At 41.6% G+C, this 19,840-nt stretch overlaps 1 protein-coding gene across 4 annotated transcripts in view; it reads right to left on the bottom strand.

Moving 5' to 3' along the window:
• The window catches only part of PRDM1 (PR/SET domain 1), a 101,570-nt gene extending 83,236 nt beyond the window's left edge, over positions 1-18,334 (bottom strand). The window contains exons 1-3 of one of the 4 annotated variants that reach the window (XM_085574947.1): positions 18,034-18,334; positions 17,395-17,488; positions 16,620-16,657 (exon numbers count right to left, since the gene is read on the bottom strand). The gene's annotated coding sequence lies outside the window, so the exon portion shown is untranslated. Of the gene's footprint in view, positions 1-16,619; positions 16,658-17,394; positions 17,544-17,591; positions 17,827-17,878; positions 17,926-18,033 lie in introns of those variants that run through there. The other 3 variants (XM_085574948.1, XM_085574946.1, XM_077781801.2) reach the window with 3 other exon arrangements.
• Between the last annotated feature and the right edge of the window lie 1,506 nt (positions 18,335-19,840).

The following is a 19,840-nucleotide window of genomic DNA, read 5'->3' as shown; positions in this document are numbered from 1 at the left end:
AAACATTCCAGTCCAGGACCAGAGTGCCCTACCTGGCACTCTAGCTCTGTCCCATGAGTCCATGGGATGGGAGGAGGGGACTCAAGGCACACCTCACCCATGGCTCCTCACTCTTTTACTCCCCACACCAAAAGTGTAACAGGCATCTTTGTGCTCTGGCTCCTTCCTGAAGTCCAAATATATTCATTTTCACCAACCACAGCCATGCTAATAGTTACACTACATAGCCAGTCACTAACAATTTTTATACACCAGTGAAGGCAGAGTTGGGAATATCAGCATTTTCTGGGATGGAAAGGTAGGAAGTGGGACAGCAGAAACAGCTATCACTACCAGTTCACCTGTGCCATTCATTAGTAACTTGGCAGCTGAAATGCCATTACAACCTATCTGGAAGCCCAGGCTTTGAAAGTGCTTTTACAGTGCAAACTTTATGCCTTATTTTGCTCTGCTCCGGCTTCTGGTACAGCGAGGGCCAGGGAAGACAAAATTGTCAGGACAACCCTTCTGTCCCTGCATGTCAAGTCTCTGCACTGAGAAAACATGCCAGTCACCACAAGAGTGACTATTCTGCTGTGATAATGTGTGGGACCCCTTTAACTTTCAAAACTCAAGTGGAGCATGTCCTTAACCAACTGCAAAATCCCCCCCTTCTGCCATCTTCATTGACAGCCTGAATTCTGGAGGAAGTGAACACTGTGATCATATGCATCCCTGACACCCTAACATGTGCAGTACCTATGCAGGAGCTGAGGACTTCTCATCAAACCAGCCAACACCAATTCATGCTGAAGAATGAGGACCAACGATCCATGCAACAGATTAAAGACAGCAATGTGATGGGAAGGATGTTTCTTACCTAGCAGAATACCTAACCTATTTTTTACAAAACTTAGAGGCACTTCAAAGACAGTGGTATTGTGAAAAAAGTATAGCAGACAGGCTATAACATAAGGCTAACATGCGCCACTTAGTTATGTCGTTCTCTATCATTTTCCTACCACATCCATTGCCTACAATAAATACAGCATTGGAAGATCTACCATGCTCACATAGCCAGGGATAGAAATCTAATTTGTCAATAATTATGACTCAAAGAGGGGCACTGTCTTATGCTGTCAGATCAGGTGTATCAAAACAAACTCCTTTACAGTGAGAAAACGCCAGGGCAAACGAGGACTGTGAAGGAGAAAGGTGTGAAACAGGGGTCCTTATGTTCTATGTAGGTCTTGACCCAGGCACAGAAACAGGTATGAGCAGCAGTGGGGTGAAGGGAAATGCTAATATTAAGAAGCGGCATACATTCACCGAAGTATTCAACTTGGTAGGCATGGAAACTGCTATATGTGCTGGGAACCAGAGGGAGACACGAGGCCACCTTGCCACCTGAGGTGCTGCTGTCTGGGCAGCAGCATTTGATGTCCATTGGCCTCTCCAGTGGGAGTATGTCTGCAATAAGCAGCTGCTATGCAATTGTTTACTGCTGTTATGGCTGCCCTGGTTTATGCACTGGAATGGGATTATCTGGGGGGTTTAGGTGATTGGGCTGGGATGAGGACTAGCTGGCTGAGACACAAGCTAGCCAAAACAGAGATCACCTGAGAGGTGCAGAAGGCGGCTGGGGGTGGAGAGGACAGGAAGGATAAACCTGTACCAGCCCTTCCACCCAACAGTACAGCCTTTTATACACAAATCAAGTTTGAAGCAAAGGTCTTGTTACAGACAAAGCTGATACTACACTAGAGCCACATCAAAGAGCCTTTTTTCTTCATCTGTGCTTGGTAAAGAGCACGTGACCTCTTATTTCAGATGTGGATTTCTGACATTTACCGTATTTTGGTCACCTCAAGAGCGGGTTAATGTCATGACTTTACTTGCTTGGGTCCTTAAGATTACACAGGAGCTGAAGTGAAATCAAACACACGGGGCAGCCTTCGTGTGGCTCTATGATTACTTATGCACGACAGTTGGCAGGTTGAACTTAATGCAGTGATAAGGGTTTAGCTATAAGTGCTTTCACTTTCCCCAAGACAGGGCTGTGTACCCTGCCACAGCTTAACTCCATGGTCCCCTAGGTCTGCATAAGTTCATTTATATGCAAGAAGCAACACTGTCTAAATGCTAATCTTAGATTTGTAATCAGTTCACTGGGAAGGCTTCTCTTCCTGAGAAGCCTTTTGCTATCAATTGATGATTTTTGCACTATCAATTCTTCCTGATTTTGCTTGGATTTTCACAGTTGGCTTCATATTTTTTTCAGAGAGATAAATTTTATACTAAATATAACCAGGCAGGAGGAGGACTGCTAGTCTGTGAATCTCTGAAGTAATAATAGAGCTGTCATAAACTGTTAGGTAGCGAATACTGAAATTCAGTACTCCAAATTTGGTGGTTATGCTGTAATGCTGTATAGACCTGTATAGACCATGAGTTACACTGCATGATCATAAACTTTCACACTTCCCTCCTGAGTAAGATGATATTTAATAAGATAACTTCTTCCCATAAAAAAATTCCTCCCCAGGAATTATGTGTATATAAATACACAAAGCTAAATCACAGTGCAAGACACATCACACTAAAACAAACTCAAAATATTTCCCAATATAAAATAATGTAGAAGGTATTACCTCTAACACCATAAAATATTTTTTTTTCTAATCCTGTCATCGTCAATCTAAAAAGGACTGCAGTGAAAAAAAAATCCAGTTTTTCTGAGAAGAGTTTTCCAAAACACACCAGTTTACCAATTTCTAAAGAATTTAGCAAGCATGCCCATGGAAACCAAAACCTATGCACTGTTTCCAGCTTTAATGGTTCAGCAGGGTACTGAGGTATGAGAATAAGAAAGTGAGCTAAAAAGAGTAACTTTAGTGGGAGGTTTTCAGCTGAGAAATGCATGGGAAATAAGCCAAAACCTGGGGTAACTAAAGAAATAAGAAACTTATTTTGATTCTAAGAAATACAGTTTTGCAAAACAGGCATTTTGTTTACTATTAATTTTAATTTGCTACCAGCTCTGAATGCACAGTAAGTATCAGCTCTTGCCAAGTGCAGCGCAAATAATAAGTTTACTTTTTCAAGTAACATTCTGCTACACTGCTTCCCTTTGTTTTTTTCCAAAACTCTGGGAAGTTTGCTTCAGTAAAGTCATGACACACTGAGATACCAGACACTCTACTTACTCAGATCCAAGACAGTGACATAGAAAAGGAAGTGGAAGGAAGAAGGACAATTGTCTTAAAACCAGTTAGGAAGGCAGGAGGTGGGGGTTTTTCTGCACGTTGTAAAAGTTTTGTTTTGGAATGAATGAATAATGTTAAACAGTGTAAAAAAAAACAACAAAAAAACCCAAAAAACCCTAAAAAAACCCCAAAAAACAAAACAAAAAAACCTCTTAAGTGCTCCCAAAGAAAGTCTGAGTATTTTTAAAAATACATTATTTATTTCAAAAGGGACGCTCTTGAGATGCTACGCTTTGACAATGATTAATGAAATTAAAAGCTTTAAAAAGTTTCAGCTGAAAACTCTCCAACTCTTAATCAGAACAACAAACTGAATTCATAATCAACCAAGTTAATTGCTTTGCTTTCCACAGCAGCACGTATTGGCAAAGTCATTTGTCATGAAAACCTCCTTTACACAGCTCTAGCTGAAGAGCACAGGGCTGTTTCCCCGAATCTGAGGGATGAAAGAGCTGCTGTGACTTTGGCCAGACCGCAGTTTGCATTTCTGGTTGCCAAAGGCAGCTAGTACTCTGCAGAGCTCCAAATACCCCTTGTTTTTCCCCAGCACACTCTGGGGATGGGATAGGCAAGAGATAAGGGAGAGGCATGGAAATTCCCCTCCAAGCAGAGGAAGGCTGGAGAGGGGGAAGCATGCGGGGAATTTCCTTCACAGGAGGTGAATTTCCTGGGAGCAGCACTGGCTGGGATCTTTTCACAAAAACCATACTGACCACCTACAGCAGGACATGGTATTGGCCTCACCTCCATGAAAGGGAATTGGCAATGCCACTGCATTGATCAAATCTGGCTTGTGATGCACTTCAGATGCATTGTGTGTTATTAGGTTACCTCATTTTCTTGCACATTTTCCAGTCATCTTCCCCCAGCAGTCTTAAAATATGTAACTTCAAACTAGTGGCCAGGTACCCTCAATGATCCAGGCTGCTTCTTCATCTATCACATGCTTTAACACATGCTGCTTGGAATATTATTTTTTTAAGTTCCATTTAAATAGCATTCAAGAGCTGAGGACTACACCTTTTACACCTGTAATTCCTGATCACACTAAACCACTAAACCATTAACTTTGGTACCTCTGTGAAAGAGCATATCAAAAACATATCCAATTTTTGTTTTCACACTTTCTTTCCCTCCAAGCAAAATCCTCAGTGTCTACTACACTTCCTCCTTTTACCTGCTAGGTGAAGGTGACTATTCTTACACCTACCACAACCATTTAAGTCATACTTTGCTTTCTTCAGAAGGTCCACACACATACACAAATTCCTCCCTTGCATATGTTTTAATGTACATTGTAAAGTTCTTTACTTTCATTATTTGGGAGAAGAAATAAGGGAAACTTTGTTGCATTTTGCCAATTCCTCATCTTCATAACTGGCAGTGAGTAACTCTTAATTCCTGTATGGCTATTTTTCTCCATCATCCATTGGGGTGAAGTTGACACAGTAATTCCTAGCATACAGTTGCTAGAAAAAAAAAATCCTAATGTGTTTATTTTCATTATATGGTGCTAAAAGGATGTGCAACTGCAGCTAGTGAACTATTGTGTAAAGCATTGAACAGTTATTTTCTATTTCATCCAAGCACCAAGTAAAAGCCTAACATCAAGGATACGAGTCATCCTACCCATTGAATCAGTATCCCTCATGGAAGTAAAGCTGAGAATGCCAGAGGACCATGTGCCAGTACTGAGAAGCCTGTGAGCTGAACACATGCCTTTCCTACATCAGTCGAAGTGTAACACTTCTATAAAAAAATACCCTTTACCTTCTGACTCTCAGTCACAAATGTACCTGCACTTTTAAACTCAGTTGAACAAACCACAGCCAACACTGTACATTTGAGGACTGGCAGAGTTATCAGAGCTGGCTGAGGAATTGTGAGCTCACATCAGCGCTCAGCAATCCAGAGAAAAATTGAAGGAAAAAAACCCAAAACAAGCACCCGTCAGGGATTTCCCGCATAAAAAGTTGTTGCAAGGGGTGCCAAAAGAAATAATTTCGAGCCAAAGAGTTTGGCTTGATGGCTCTGCTAATTACAGGCCAGGGCTGCTCCCGCTGGGCTGAAGAAGGCCAAGGCTCGCTGTCAGGCAGACGGATTAGCCCCTGCTGCCCATTAAGGGCACCGCTTGAGTGTAGGCAGGGACACGGAAGGAAACATAAGAAGGCGGCATGTGCATAACCAAACAGGCTACCTTGCTGAAAAGAAAACCCCTAAAGCCACATTCTGCTTCATTAGCACATGAAAATAAGGTAATTGAATACTTCATTCTCCCGTCCAGAGCCAAGATCCATCACTCAGGGAAATGGAGTTTTGATAAGGTGGGGTGTTTAAATGAGGCAGAAAGAGTCTTTGAGTGTGCTTACTTTGTTTATCTGAGAGAAATCCCACTTAAATATAAGCAAAAAATATAGAAAAATCACTTTATCCCATGAATCACTCTAATATGACAAAGCCCCTCCAGAAATGGAATTTATACTAATTTCAACGTTAATCTGAAGGCAGAAGGTATCACATTTGTTGCCGCCTTTATTTTTGTATCAAAACCCACTTGGTCTCTCTTGTTTAGCTTTTTTCTTTCTTCCTCTCATTGAACTCTCTGTCCCGCTAGATATTTTTGCTGGCTTTTAGCATTTCATACATCAAGAGATGAAAACTTCAGCAACTGTCAGGGCAAGGTATTTTAATCAAATTTCTCTTGTTCTTTTTTTAAGTTATACATCTAGCACATTCGGGTTTTGGTGTTTTGCTTTATTCAACATTCCAGCTGATTACCAAAATATGAAAATAAATTTTATAAAGTATTTGTTGTTACCAATTTCAAACTCAGACAACTCCTATTTTAGTTTTTTAGTCTTGTTTTGGGGGGAGGGGGAGAAAGGTTTAAAAATCTGATATTTGAAGGGCAAAAACATAAGCAGAATTTGTTTCATTGTCTTTAGCAAGCTAAACAGCAACAAACTCATTTTCTCCCACTGGCTAATCACCTAAAGTATGAAGTGCAGTGGCTGGCATTTCCTCCAGAAAAAGATATTTACGTAAATACTGTAAATAGACCCCTTTCCTCAGCCAAAAATGCCTGCTATGGTATTAAGTTTTTTTATAAGAAAGCAGGAACTAGAGCTGCATAGAGCAAGACAGACTGCACCCTTGCTCCTTGGTTTCACTGGTATAGTTTCCCAGTCTGCTGTGCTGATATATTATCTTGAACTGTAAAGGAAAATAACATGACATTACAGACCAGCTCTCAGCACTGGCAACAACAAGGACTGTGATAACATTTAAGAAACACCCCGCCCCAGCCTCTCTAACAGTGATGCTTAACCATGTCTCAGGCTTTTGTCTTGCTCTCCCATGTGTCCAGACATGTGATAAAACAATTAAAAGGCTTTCTTGCTTAGAAATATGGGCAATAACCACAGTACTAGGAAAGAGCTGTGTTTTCACAATACTTACAAGGTAACAACTAAATTGTGTTGATGCTAGGGTTTTGCTATCATTCCCCCTTGTCCAGGCTCTGCTCCCACCATCACATCTTTGTTGCTGGTGGCAGAACAGGTCCACAGCTGTGAATAGCCAGTTTGGGGAGATAACCCTGCAGAAATATTCTGGATTTTCTGTGGTTTATTCTGCAGGTTGAGGTCTGTATGGTGGATTGTATGGGATCAGCTGTGAGCCAGCTCTAGAGCAAAGGAGAAGGTAGGAACTGAAGGAAAGAGGGAGTTCAAGCTGCTGTGGACCTACACCTTCTGGAACAATGCCACTTTGGCCAAATGACTGAAGATGGACCAAAGATACAACTGAAGGCCTGGGGCAGGGTCCAGGAGGTAAACATCTCATCACCTCTGCTCATAGTCAATAGAATGGTGAGAAAATTAAAGGGCTTACATCTGAAGGTAAACATTCTTCAGCAGGCTGAAGCTTCAGGAAGCAATCTTTAAGGTAACTAGGTCCTACCATGTAGCTTTGAAATGCAAACAGCAGAACCACCACCTTGAAGTTCAGTTACCACTTCACATAGCTTGGCAACCCAAAACCCAGAGGAGTGACACAGGGAGCACAGACTGCTCTCCAAAAATGCAGTGGGCAAGCAAAGGAAGAGCTGGGCTGAAGGCTTTACTGAGAGTGAACTTCAAGAGTCCAGCCTTGAGACTGATCGAGCAGCACTTGCTGGTCTTGCGCCATGGCTGCCATAGGCAACAGCAAGGCTGGCAACCCTTTTTTTGTGCTGCTGGCTGAATAGACCTCCAAGCAAAATTAGCAGGCCACGAATTAACACCCCCTTCAGTGCCTGCCAACAGAAAACAAAAATAAAACAAAACCATGTGGCCAAGGGTTGTGTAAAATGCTGTCACAGGCCTTCTTGCATATTTTCCCCACCCTTCAACTGGGAGAACACACTGTGAAAACTTTGCAGCTAAAGAAAACATTTGCAAATTATACCCAGCTTGTGATTTTCTCTGGAATAAATCTGGGTAAAGCAAAATAAGGGCTTGATCTCAATCTCCATCTCAGAAATAATACTTAAATCAAACTGTCTAAACAACCCTCTTTATCAACTAGTAAGGTACAGATTTCCCAGACCTGAGTCCCAAAAGCAAACCATGTGCCCCAGAAATTCATCCAGAGCAAACTAGAGCTGCAGAGCCCATCAGGAAAGAGAAAAATGTGCATCATCAAAGCACTGGTAACTTTCCACAACATGTTAAAAAATGATTGCAAGAGGTCTTATGCACATTGGGAACAGACACCAAACTAAGCTCTTGATGACCACAGTTACCCAACACCCCTGGCTTACTTCTTCTTACCAAACATGCACCCAAAATCATAAGCAGTTTCCTTCATGACGCATCTACATTCAGATTTCCATGCAAAAGTCTAACAGTGTGTCTGCTGGCTTCCTGGAGCCAGTGGAAAATTCTGCCTGAAATTCCCCATAATTAACAAGGTGCCAGCACTGAAGCAACATAAAAAATAATACCAGGACTCTCATGTAAAACACCTTTTGTTATACAGATAAATCAGATGTGTCACAGAAGCAAGAGAGATATTGATGGTACAAATTTCTCTCCCTTACTAAATTTTTTTAAAAGCTAGTTTTTCAACAAGTACAGTTAAAGAAGATGAGAGTTACTGCCAGGGGCAATAGCATACATTATTATAACACAAATATGTACCAGCACACATCCAAATAACCTGCATAAAAAGAAACCAAGCATAACTCTACTTATTCTGAATATCTAAAATTAAATCTAATTTTTTCTAACCAAGCTCAACAACAGAGGAAAATTTAACAGGTGTCATTGTTTCTCCAAAGTGTAATCATCTTTTTAATTTGCCCATGTGAGAAAAGAAAAAAGTCATTTAATGAGAAGGATGAAATTGATGGTTAATTAAACATCTTCAAGGGCCTAGAGGATTCCCCTCCATTTGGGATAGATTTTTTTTAGCTTAAAGCTAGCTGAAGGGCAAGAGACAGATGCTTCCTTTGCTTTTTGTTTTAGCTGGTGTGTGTTTGCAAAGGCTTAAAGACATTTCTTAGTTTACTTGTCAGCCTTTTTGGCATCGGTCATCTAGAGGTCTCTGCCCCAAAACACAATGTTTTTTTTTAAGGGCTTGTGACAATATCCCAGCACAGATCAATGCAAGACTGGACATTAGTTTTGGTATTTAAGCGGCAGCACTTGCTAACAGTATTTTTTCTTCTGTTCACTGCCAGTTTTTTGAACTGCATATTTGTATGTAGCAACTGAAAGTAAGTCACCACATCGAAGCAAAGTCATGACTGATTTTCTAGTGAAAACTTGCAAACAACAAACAGGACGACAGGTCAGAGTTGCCAAGCCATGTGGCCCCTTTCCCTTTTTCTTACACCACTACCACCTAAGGGACCTTTGATCTGAATGTCAGCAGTGAAAATACACAAACAGATACTCTCTTATTATATACTCACAGGTGTACATTCCTAAAACTGTTACATTCCATTACTTTCAGCTGTGCTTGAAAACAATACCTTCAGAAGTTGACCCCTTCTCTCCTCTGATATCAGAGTACAAAGCATCACAGTGAGCACGGTATTCCAAACAGCAGCAATGATCATGCCACAAATCCAAGCAATCTTGAAAGGACAGGGCCTGAGCACTGACTGAAGTTTGTTACTTACACTGTGCACTTTACAGCTTGCACAGAAATGCTTCTTTCACTCAGTGGGAACACTCCTGGGCCAGGAAGCTGGAGTTTTGATGCAGAGAAGGCTGCATTTAAGGCAAACTCAGCTGTTTTACCATTGCAGCAAGAATTAAAAATCTTACTGAAATACATTCAGCCCCAGTGGATGTTCAGATCACTTCCTATAACAGCATGCAACAAATGATTGTCTGGGCTCCAATTTTGGCAGCTTAACATAAGAAGTGCTCTTCTTCTGTTAAAAATATGATGGTATACTTCAGTAACTGGAATGGAGGAAAAAAAAACGTGAGGGAATTTCTCCATTCTTTTCTCTGATTGTTCCGTACAGTGTTTATCAGCAGGCTGGTACTACATCTCCTTTTGTTAGAAAATTAAAAGTTGAACTGCAAACATAAAAGCCACCATGAACCATGCAATAACCTTCAGGCATTTTAAGAGCAGCAGAGGTTAGAAGGGCAGCTCCTGACTCTAAACAGCACCTATTGTTTCTCTTTCTTCTTGAATAACAAAAGCAGAGCTGAAAGCTATTTACCTGGTTTTACCTCTGTCAGATCTCATTTCCCCCTTTATTTTCAGCAGATGATCTTATCAAATAGTGTAATTTCTAACAATTGCTTTGATCAGATTTTGGTTTTTAATTTCACTGTGATAGATTATTTCATTCTCAAATAGATAAGTCAGTATACAAAGTCACAGCAGAAAATCACTTAGATCTCAGGAGTCTGTCAATGTGTATTTAAATTAAGACTAAGTCCTTTTAAGCTCATAAGTTAAAATGCTTTCATTTTGAAATCATAAGAGCCAACTCGCAGTACAAGGCTCTGATCCTGCAAACATTCCCTCACAAACAACTTTCTGTCTGAACCCTCCTGCTACAGATTCATATAAACTGGATGCTTAACTTGCCCAAAACCAGCAGCAGAGCAAGGCTGGAAGGATTAAACTCCCGACCCACAAACTTTTCGGTGTTCTGCTATCTAACGTAGCGTGTCCATTATATTACTCAAATGACTTATAAACAAAAACCTTACATGAGTCAGCACCACGCAGATCTTTGTGAGTGGCCGGGAGGGGTCTGTAGTTAATACAGAATTACAGAATCATTTAGGTTGGTATATAAAACCCTCAGAGATCTAGCCTTAAGAAATCCTCTTGCTAACAGATAAAAGCAATAAACAATATATAAAGTTCTTCCACCGTTTTAAAATATTTCTAAAACTTTTGAAGGAAAAAACTACACTTTTTGGGGGTGTTTTTCTCTTTAGGAAAAAAGCTCATGCAAAACAAATAATTTCTAGCATTACTGACTTTCACTTAGAAAATTATTTTCTTTTTTTACATTCTCTCTTTCTCTAAATCACTTCACAACACCCACCTCTTCTATTTTATATACTTCTGTAATTTTATTAAAAAGGTGGAGGAAAAAAACCCTTGAAAATAAGTAGCAGAAATTTGAACTGAGAAATTATTTTACTGCTATAGGTTAAATGCCAGTGAAGTATTTGCAACCCTAAAAACACCTTTAGACATAACAATCTATGATGCAAGTTTACAGCATTTGATTCTTTGTCAGTAGCTGCAGTTTGTAAATCCATATGGAAGTTTAAGAAAATCACTAAAACCTGTGAAATAACAGGACTTCCCTCTCATATGAAATCATCTTATAAATTTATATTTTTACTGAATTCTAGTATAAGTGTTTAGAAGTTCATTTTCCTTACTGTAACATGCTACGTATGAAATCTAGCAATGTTACATTAGCAGGATCAGGTTCTTAAGTTAGAATTCTATCAGATACTCAGCTGGTATGAACTGTCATACCTCAGCTGGAGCTGATGTCCCACTAGGACTAATTTCAGTGTTTCTGACAATAAAATAGGTACAAAACCAGGAGTGAAAACATGTCTTCTTATACAAAACGGAAATATATTGAAGAGGCACATTTTGGAAGTGGCTCACTCTTGCAGCTTTTTGGTCCAGTTCAGAGTTTCATTGGAATATTTTCACTTTCTACAAAGACAGCATCATCAATAGAAAATAAAATCAAGCCAAGTTCTGAAATGTGCTTTACTTTTTTGGTATCAACTCTTGCCCTTTTCCAGACCCATTTCTATCCAAAATTTTTCCTAATTATGAACAAAAAGAAAACAGACATCCAAGTCCTGTAAAAAACTGAAATTATTGCATACATTATTGGTTTTCTATATATCTCTATTGAGTCACTTGAAATGTTGTAATTACATATATTTCCTGCTTTCATAAATGTTGGTGAAAGGTTGGTTACTGTGGTCCTTTATAGCTCTGGAAGAACTGACAAGTGGAAAGAGGAAAGTAACTTTCCAGTCAATTCAAAGGAAATGGAGTATGGTCATTTCCACTTGCAGAATCCACTCTCTATCAGGCTCTACAGACATTTCTGTGTCACCTTCTGCAGTACAGCGTCTGGGACAACACTTTCCTCTTACTACTTTTATTTGCAGTGAAGGTATTATTAGTTTATAAACATCAGGAAAAACGACATGAGGTGAGAAGTTTGAGAAAAAATGTATGGGTAAGCAGTTAATACTATTTTCCTCAGAACATGCCTATATCCCTCTGTCTTAGGATTTATGATTTATCTGTTGTTTCAAATCTCACACACACAAGTATCTCAAATCCTTCTTCAAAACCATCAATTTTGGGTAGGCATCTAAGAAACTTGATTACTTTTCTGTATTACTTAACAAAGCAAGTTTTGTTAAAAATATTTATGCTGAAATTCTAAAAATGGCATTGTACTTCAATGGGAAACAAGATTTAGCTTGAACATTTGAAAAGCAATCAGATTTCCTATCTCTAATCAAACAGATTTCCCATGTCTAACAAGAATTAGTTTAGCAACATTGCTTTCAAGAATATTTATTAGTGGCTTGTAAGAAAGAGAAAAAGTTTATTTCTCCTCTTTTCTGCGCAAGTATAATGGAGGTCATCCCACCACACAAGACAAACTCAGAATTTTCAATAATTTTGTATACATGATGCAGTTTAGTAACTAAAGTTATTACGACCCTTAGCAGACAAAATAAAATTACTCTGGGAAATAGATGTGGGGGGTGGGGGGGGGAAAGGTTTTAAAACTTCTTAATGTGACACAAATTGTTAATAAGAGGGTTACTAACAACAGTATTAAAAATCTTTAATTACAAATACACCATGATCTGGATGCTATTTGCAATATACTTGCATCTGGCAAGCTAGACAGGACTGGAGTTTTTCAGAATATAATTATACATGTGATTTTGAGAAGGGCAGCTATCTTCACTGGCTTGAAGAGGACATGGAGCATATATAACTAATGAAGCATATACCATCACGCAAGAGAAAAGCCTCCAAAAGCTTGAAAGGAGAAGGAAAGTAAGGAAACATTATCCCATCGTCCATCCATGCTTCTGGAATGTGGGCAGATCATAGTAAAAGTTTAAGCAGCAGGAAGATTAAAGGAAAACTGTTAAAGCCAAAAAGGACACTCACATCATCTGGCGTAAGTCAGTCGTGCCTCTGCAGACTTCAGTGGAGATTCGCTGATTTACGCCAGTTGATGTTTTGACCCGACAGCTTCACAGAAGATAGTATCGATTAATTGTGCGTTCTATTCTGATTAAAAGCTTCTCTTGCCATCACAGCACATCTTGCTCCAGCTGGAAGCCACTCTGGCATTTTTCTTTTTGCTAGAAAGCACCCCATAAGCAAATTCCAAAATCATAGTAATAATTAAAAAAAATAGTCTGTATAAATTGTCAACTACTGGTTGTTATTATTTACCATATTTTGGCACATACAGACATGTCAGGCACTTTATAGAAAATACTTCGAAGACAATTCCTTCCCTGCAGAGCTTAAAAGACAAGTCCATTCTGCAAATATAGGGCACTGCTTTACCAAAAAATATTGCAATTACTTCAGCGGCATTCCTCACAGCAGTAAGACTGTGTTTATTATGTATGCTGGTAATTTCGGGTCTTGTGATGAACATGGCAAACAAGAGAGGGTAAAGGACAAAGATATTTTATAGAGAAATGCTTCAGATGCATTACATTTCCAAAGTTTTTTGAACCTGAACATTTTTCTGTGCATTTAATGAATGTTCCTAGTTTTAACAAAAATACCAAACTAAACCAAACCAACCAACCAACCAAAAAAAAAAAAAAAAGCCCCAAAAAACCCCACCAAACCAAAACCAAAAAACCGACCAACAAAACCCCACCCAGAAAAACCCAACCCTCCAAGGCTTGTAATTTTTCAAGTACATGATGCTTAGTGTGTAGTTTCTACTGTGATACATTATTATTGAAGTAATCCTTAGCATTGGATTTAATAAAAAAGTGGACTTGGGAAAGGTGGTAAAAGTTCTGGAAGAGTAATACCCATATGGTTTCAAGCATGGACACCCAGCTCTACACAGAGCAGTACAACCGCAGACCCTGACAAGACTTCTACCCAGCCTTCAAATTAAAAAGAAAAGTGGGCCAACTGTGGAATTAAAATGCTATCAGGTTTGAGGAGGGCTCCAGGGAAAAAAATTCTTAGCAATGAAGTTCACTTTTAACTTCACATCCTGAGTATCAGAAAGCCACTATCATAATTTCAGAGCATCCAAAAAGAGGAGTGACCTAACAACTCAATTAAATAGTATCTCTAGGAATACTTGATGGTGTGAAGGCACAGTATTTTTCCAAATATTACTTGTAACTAACAATTATTTAGTTTTAATGAACAGGGCAGATTTATGCTGCTGAGGAGTGGCAAATATTATCATATTTGTTATACAGTGAATTTGTACATAAAGGCACATTTCCTTATTTGCCCTGTTCTCTGGTCCACGAGCTTTCTTCATGGTAACATTTCATTACTACCTCAGGTTGGGTCATTCGCTTTGAAAAAGTTAATAAATTTAATATTATTAATATACACTTTAATAAATTTTGGTGTGACTGTGATATGATCTGAAACACAAAGTTAAAAAAATCTGTTAGACTTCTTAATTTGTACAAGGCTTTTAAGAAAGTACTATTATTTATCTATTGTTACTTTTAAGACACAGGTAGTATCTTATCAGTTTTCCAGTCTCAAAGGAATGAATTTTGCAAACAAAGCTACAGGAAACAAAATCTATGATGACAATTTGCATTCATGTATTAATTTCAAAAAGACAATTTTGACCATTAAGAAGAACATTTCTAAATTTATCAGTTAAACACACAGCACTATATTTCCATCATAGTCACAAGATCTAAAACACATTATTATTAGGTGCTTTAGCAAACTCTTAATAGCTGCTGAGAACAGGAGCATTTCTACAGCTCTTGGCAAGATCTAGCAGGTTTGAAAATCAGGAAAATGAGTTCTGGCAGTGATATTTTTAGGATAAAAACTTTTCAAAAAAAAAAAAATAGAGATCATAAACTAAGCAATCATACATGGAATTTGCAGTTAAACTGTCAATTGCACTACTCTGTCTCTTCTTATGTAGTTACATATTATGCTGTAGTCTTTTAATCTGACAAGGGGAAAAGTTGTTATGATTACCAGAGCTGCTCAAAAAACATGAAAATTCCCATTGTGAAACAGCTGTGTATCACTGTATTTCTGAAATTGTATTTGCTGCTCTTTAAAGGTTACTTTTTTCAAACTGAAAGTGATGGAATGATCTCTTTCACTTCCATCCTAAATGCTTTATAAGAGTTTGAGTATTTTAATTTGTTGTATTTGCTATACTAGCTTACCTAATTTATGTAAAGTTGTTTCCTCTTTTGATGGGTTTGATAAAGATTCATTTGAAGGATGCAGAGTCCCACATACATTTATTACTACAGAAAAACTTCCAAAATATTACACTGTTAGCAATAGAATCCATGAGAACACTTCAGGTTTAGAAATACTTTCAAATAATCTATTTGGCTCTTATTTGTCTTTGAGAAATCACATATTTAGAGGAGAGAGGTATATTTTGCAAATCCTTATACTCCATCTGGAGCTAGCATTTCATATTTACCAACTGGTGCAAAAGAGAGGTCATCTGAACACAAGAGCTAGGATAGGACACCACTTAATTTGTCATCTGTGATTATCACTTGGAAGCCTCTGAGTTTATTAAAGACAACTACTGTGTGATAAGGACAGTAGAGACACTATTAACCATGTCATTTAAATTGCTTGAGCTGGCATCCTGCCCAAGTCCTTCAGATCCATATATCAACACACTTGTTGCTGACAAGGACTCATTTTAGGGGGGAGATGAGGAACTCCCTTCAAACTGAGTATGCTGTACAGATTTCTACAATAATTCATGAGAATAAACAGTATTACTTGGTCTTTGTATTTTTGATTCCTACACAAGGGAACGACAAAACAATGACAAATATGTGAAAGACTGTTCTTACTAGGGAAAAAAAAGGGAGAAAGCATTTTTTCAATTTTCATTTAAAATTACTTGAATTTGCATTTTACAAGCATATTTTACTTTTAACTGTGATGCTGACAAACTTACAAAGACACTGCACTCAATCACTTGCTCTGCCAAATTTTATGATCCTGTATCTCTCCCACCCTTGCCTCTGCCACAGGATCTCTTGCTTTCACTTCATTAAGCCTGTAGGAAGGAGAAAACCTCTGGTGGCTGGACATAGTTTTTCTCCAAAACTAGTAAGAGTAACTTCACTTCTGGCAAGAACAATGCCACAAAACAATACCACCACATTCGGAAAAGATGCAATTACGAACATGCCAGGATAATTTTATCCCAAATTCATACCAAAATAAATACTAACAATCTTTGATGGAAACAACATACATGTTAAGTTAGGCATGCTACTTTCACTGTGGAAAAGAGTAAGAACAGAAACTTTTTCACGGTAGTCTTCCTATGCTGTTTTCTTCCTGATTAAGAAAAGAAAGGCTAACCCGTTTTTGGAGGGGAGGAATTTATTAGCTTAATAAGCATCTCGGTGTGTAAAAGCAGCAAATTTCTTTCCTAAAAAAAATCCTGTGCTTCCCAATATGCACACCGTGTCCAGCAACAACTCGACAGTCTCCCGTTTATCACTTCTCAGCGCAGGTGCGCTGGCTTTGCGGGCCTGAGCAAACACCCAGGTACTCACAGCACACGTGGGCAGGGTATAAGTGCTGGGGAAGAGGCTCTCTTACCTTCCACAAACCGTCCTTCGCCGTCTTCAAGTGAAGATCTGGAAACACAAATCCAAACCTCCTGAAGTAAGAGTACAAGCAGCAGCTGCACTTCTCTGCCGTCCCCTCCCGGCCCCCCCCCCGCCCTCCAGACCACTTTCCCACCGCTTGCACTGCAAACAGCAACTTTCCCGTGGCATTTATTTTTTACTGGTGAGCCATAAAATCGCCTACTTTGCCAATTAATGCAAGCATCATTATTTTAATTTACCTTTCACCATCTCAATTGAAGGAAAGAAGAGGGGGGAGAACAGGAAAGCAAATGTATAAATGAAGCTTCAGAAACATGACTTTCAACTCATTTATGAGCCTAGATAAAGGTTAATAGTTAAACTCCTTCTTCTCCCTCCCACCCCCATAATTATTGATGCCCTTCAAGAAATGAAATATTTTTTGTTCTCGTTTACCAGAGGCTAGACAAACTGTCAACATCTCCACTTTATTTACTGGTTGAGCAAGAGCAGTTCCTCAAACATCAACATTTTTTACGTTAATCCTGGAGAGAATCTACTTCTCTAAATCTACAAAATTTGCCAACTTCTGTAGTATTTATTTTTAACGAACGAGAGCAAGAGCCTTGAGCTATCCTCCGCTGAGGAGGGGAAGGGGGAAAGTGCAGCTCCACTCTCCCAACTTTAAAGCGCTTTCCCCCACCTTCCCACACCACTCAGTCCCTGATCACTCTCCGTCTCAGCACCCCCTTCCACCCCAAAACTTTCCCCTCCCGATCCCCCACCTGCTCCACGTCCAGTGGGATTTCAAGGGAGGAAACAAAATTTGCGAAGTGATTCCTTTTGGGCGACTTCTTCAACACGTCTGGAGATATAAACCTGAAAAACAAACACCTCTATTGAATGCAAACGAAGCTTTGGGGGTTGCCGAGTTAATTCCTCGGCAGACAGCTACTTTCAGTGTCTGGTTACACAAACATACCTACAGACAGGTTGGAGGGGAGTCCCTTAGAAAGAGAGGCAGGGGGAGGAATAAAATCAGAATAGGCAGAAAGGTTGGAATGAAGGACTCCGGGGGGCAGCGGGGTAAGCAGGCTAGAGAGAGGGATGATTCGCAGCTGGAGACAGGTTTAATACGCAGCAGTTACAGGGAGACTCAAAGCAAGGGCCAATGCGGGCAGGGTCGGAGACCCCCGAGGTCTCGACTGGGGATGGGGGGAAGGGAGGGAGTGTCCTTTTGGGAGGCGGTGATAACAACTTTTTACAGACCATCTAAATAAAACAAAGGAAGGCACAAACGCGGCCGGGCGCGGAGGCGCGGGAGAGAAGCGGGCTGTTCCGGGGGCGGGCGGCTCCGCGCCCTCCTCACCGGCCCCTCCCGGCCCGGCCGTGCCCCGCCAGCCCCGCGCCGCCGTCCCGCTTACCTGCCGCTGCCCCCGGGCCCCCGCAGCATCGCGCCGGGCACAGAGGGGCGGCGGGGCACGGCCGCGCCGGCAGCCCCGGGAGGCGCGGTGCTAAGGGCAGCGGTGAGAGCGCTGACAGCCGCGGCGAGCAGGGGAATTGGAAAAAAAAATAGTTACAAGGAGAAAAAAAAACAAACCCAAAACCAAAAACAAACAACCAAAAAAGAGGTGGAGAGACGACCACCCTAATGAGCCGCCGTGATCATGCTGGGGAGGCGAGTCCCTCCTCCCGGAGGCAGCGCTGCGGGGCGCGCTCCTGCCCGGCGCTGCCCTGCCCTGCCCTGCCTGAGGGGGACGCGGCGGAGGGGAGGGGACAGGAGGAGGGGGAGCCGCCCGGCCCGGCCCTGCCCGGGCTCCAGGGACGGGTGCGAGTGCGGCTGCGGAGGGAGATGCCGGCGGTGCGGGACGTGGGGCGGGGAGGCGGCCGCGGCAGGCGGCTCGGGGGCACCGCAGCCCTCAGGAGTCACCCACACACGCCCCCGCCCCGCGTTGTTCGCCCCCCGTGCGGCCGGGCTGCTTCCCGGCTGTCACATGGCTCCTGCCGCCACCCCCAGAAGGGTTTCGGGAGTCGCTTCACTTTCACTTCGGCCCCGCCGAGGGGCTCCCGGGCCGCGGCGCCTGGCAGGAGCCCTGGCAGCGAGGGGCTCGCCCGCTGCCCGCCTGCCCCGGCTCCCCAGGGGGATGAGCCCAGCCCCCTCCGCAGCCCCGGTCAGGGTGCGGGGCCGCCCTTGCGCCCTTTGCATCGCTGTGCTGTCAGGAACGGCTCTGCTTGTGTCAGCCTTCCTTTCGCGTTTTAAGTAGGAAAAAAGGAGAATAATAACAAAAATATAGCCCGGTCCGTGGGAGCCCCAGGCTGGGGAATCGCGTGCAGCGCTGCAGCAGAGGGGTGTGGCAGGGGGACTGGTAGGAGTGGAGCATTTGAGAGCTGCAGACGAGCACGCTTGCTCTGTTTTCTGGTGGGACTGATCCCATACGCATCCTGCTTGATCCCTTATGTCAGGCTATCTGAAGGGGTTGGGGAAAATCCCCCTGGGAGCCAGAGCCATGCCTTGCACAGAGAGGGTACTCTTGAGCAATCTCCAGCGTCTGCCATGGTGATGTGGAGGTGCCTCTGTGGAGCCTTTCCATGCTTCCCACCAAAACGCTCTGCACCCACACCTATGGGCACAGACTGCTCAATACCCCACAGTGTCTCAGTCCAGAGTCTCACAATGAACACCAGGGATGGATCTGGTCCAGCAGCATTATTTTCGAGCTCAGAATAAATATTTCCAGGATGGGAGGCATGCTCCATATAAGTATGTCATATGCTGTTGCATCCCTGCCTCATTTTGAAAGAGCAATTAAAAAGGAAAAGGGAGTTACAACTTCTGTCTGGCTGCCCTCTTCTACTGTAGGCACCCTGCTGTTGTGCACATGGCCCTCTTGATGTGATTTTTCCATTAATATCCCTGGTCTTAATGCTGATACCATTGAAGGGAGAGAGCCAGAAAAGAGCGGTAGGCTCCTCAGAGAAGCTCTCCATGTGCCTCCATTGAAATTGTGCTGAGTGAGTCAACTGGCGTTATGTCCTGGCTTTTATGTAAGCTCTTTCGCTCTGGCCTCTCTCAACAGTCATCAAACGTGGCACAGCACATGTCCATAATTTTTAATGAACTGGCCTGTAACCACCTTCACCTTGTCACAAGCACAGCAGCAATCCCTTGGTTTTCTTGGCTGGTGGCAGCAATCAGGCTGCACGTGCTGTGAAACACTAGCATGTGCTCAT

The sequence above is a fragment of the Lonchura striata genome, chromosome 3 (assembly GCF_050655825.1).
Source record: "Lonchura striata isolate lonStrDom1 chromosome 3, ASM5065582v1, whole genome shotgun sequence".
Lineage (NCBI taxonomy): Eukaryota > Metazoa > Chordata > Aves > Passeriformes > Estrildidae > Lonchura > Lonchura striata.
This window is presented reverse-complemented; position numbering and strand designations above follow the sequence as displayed.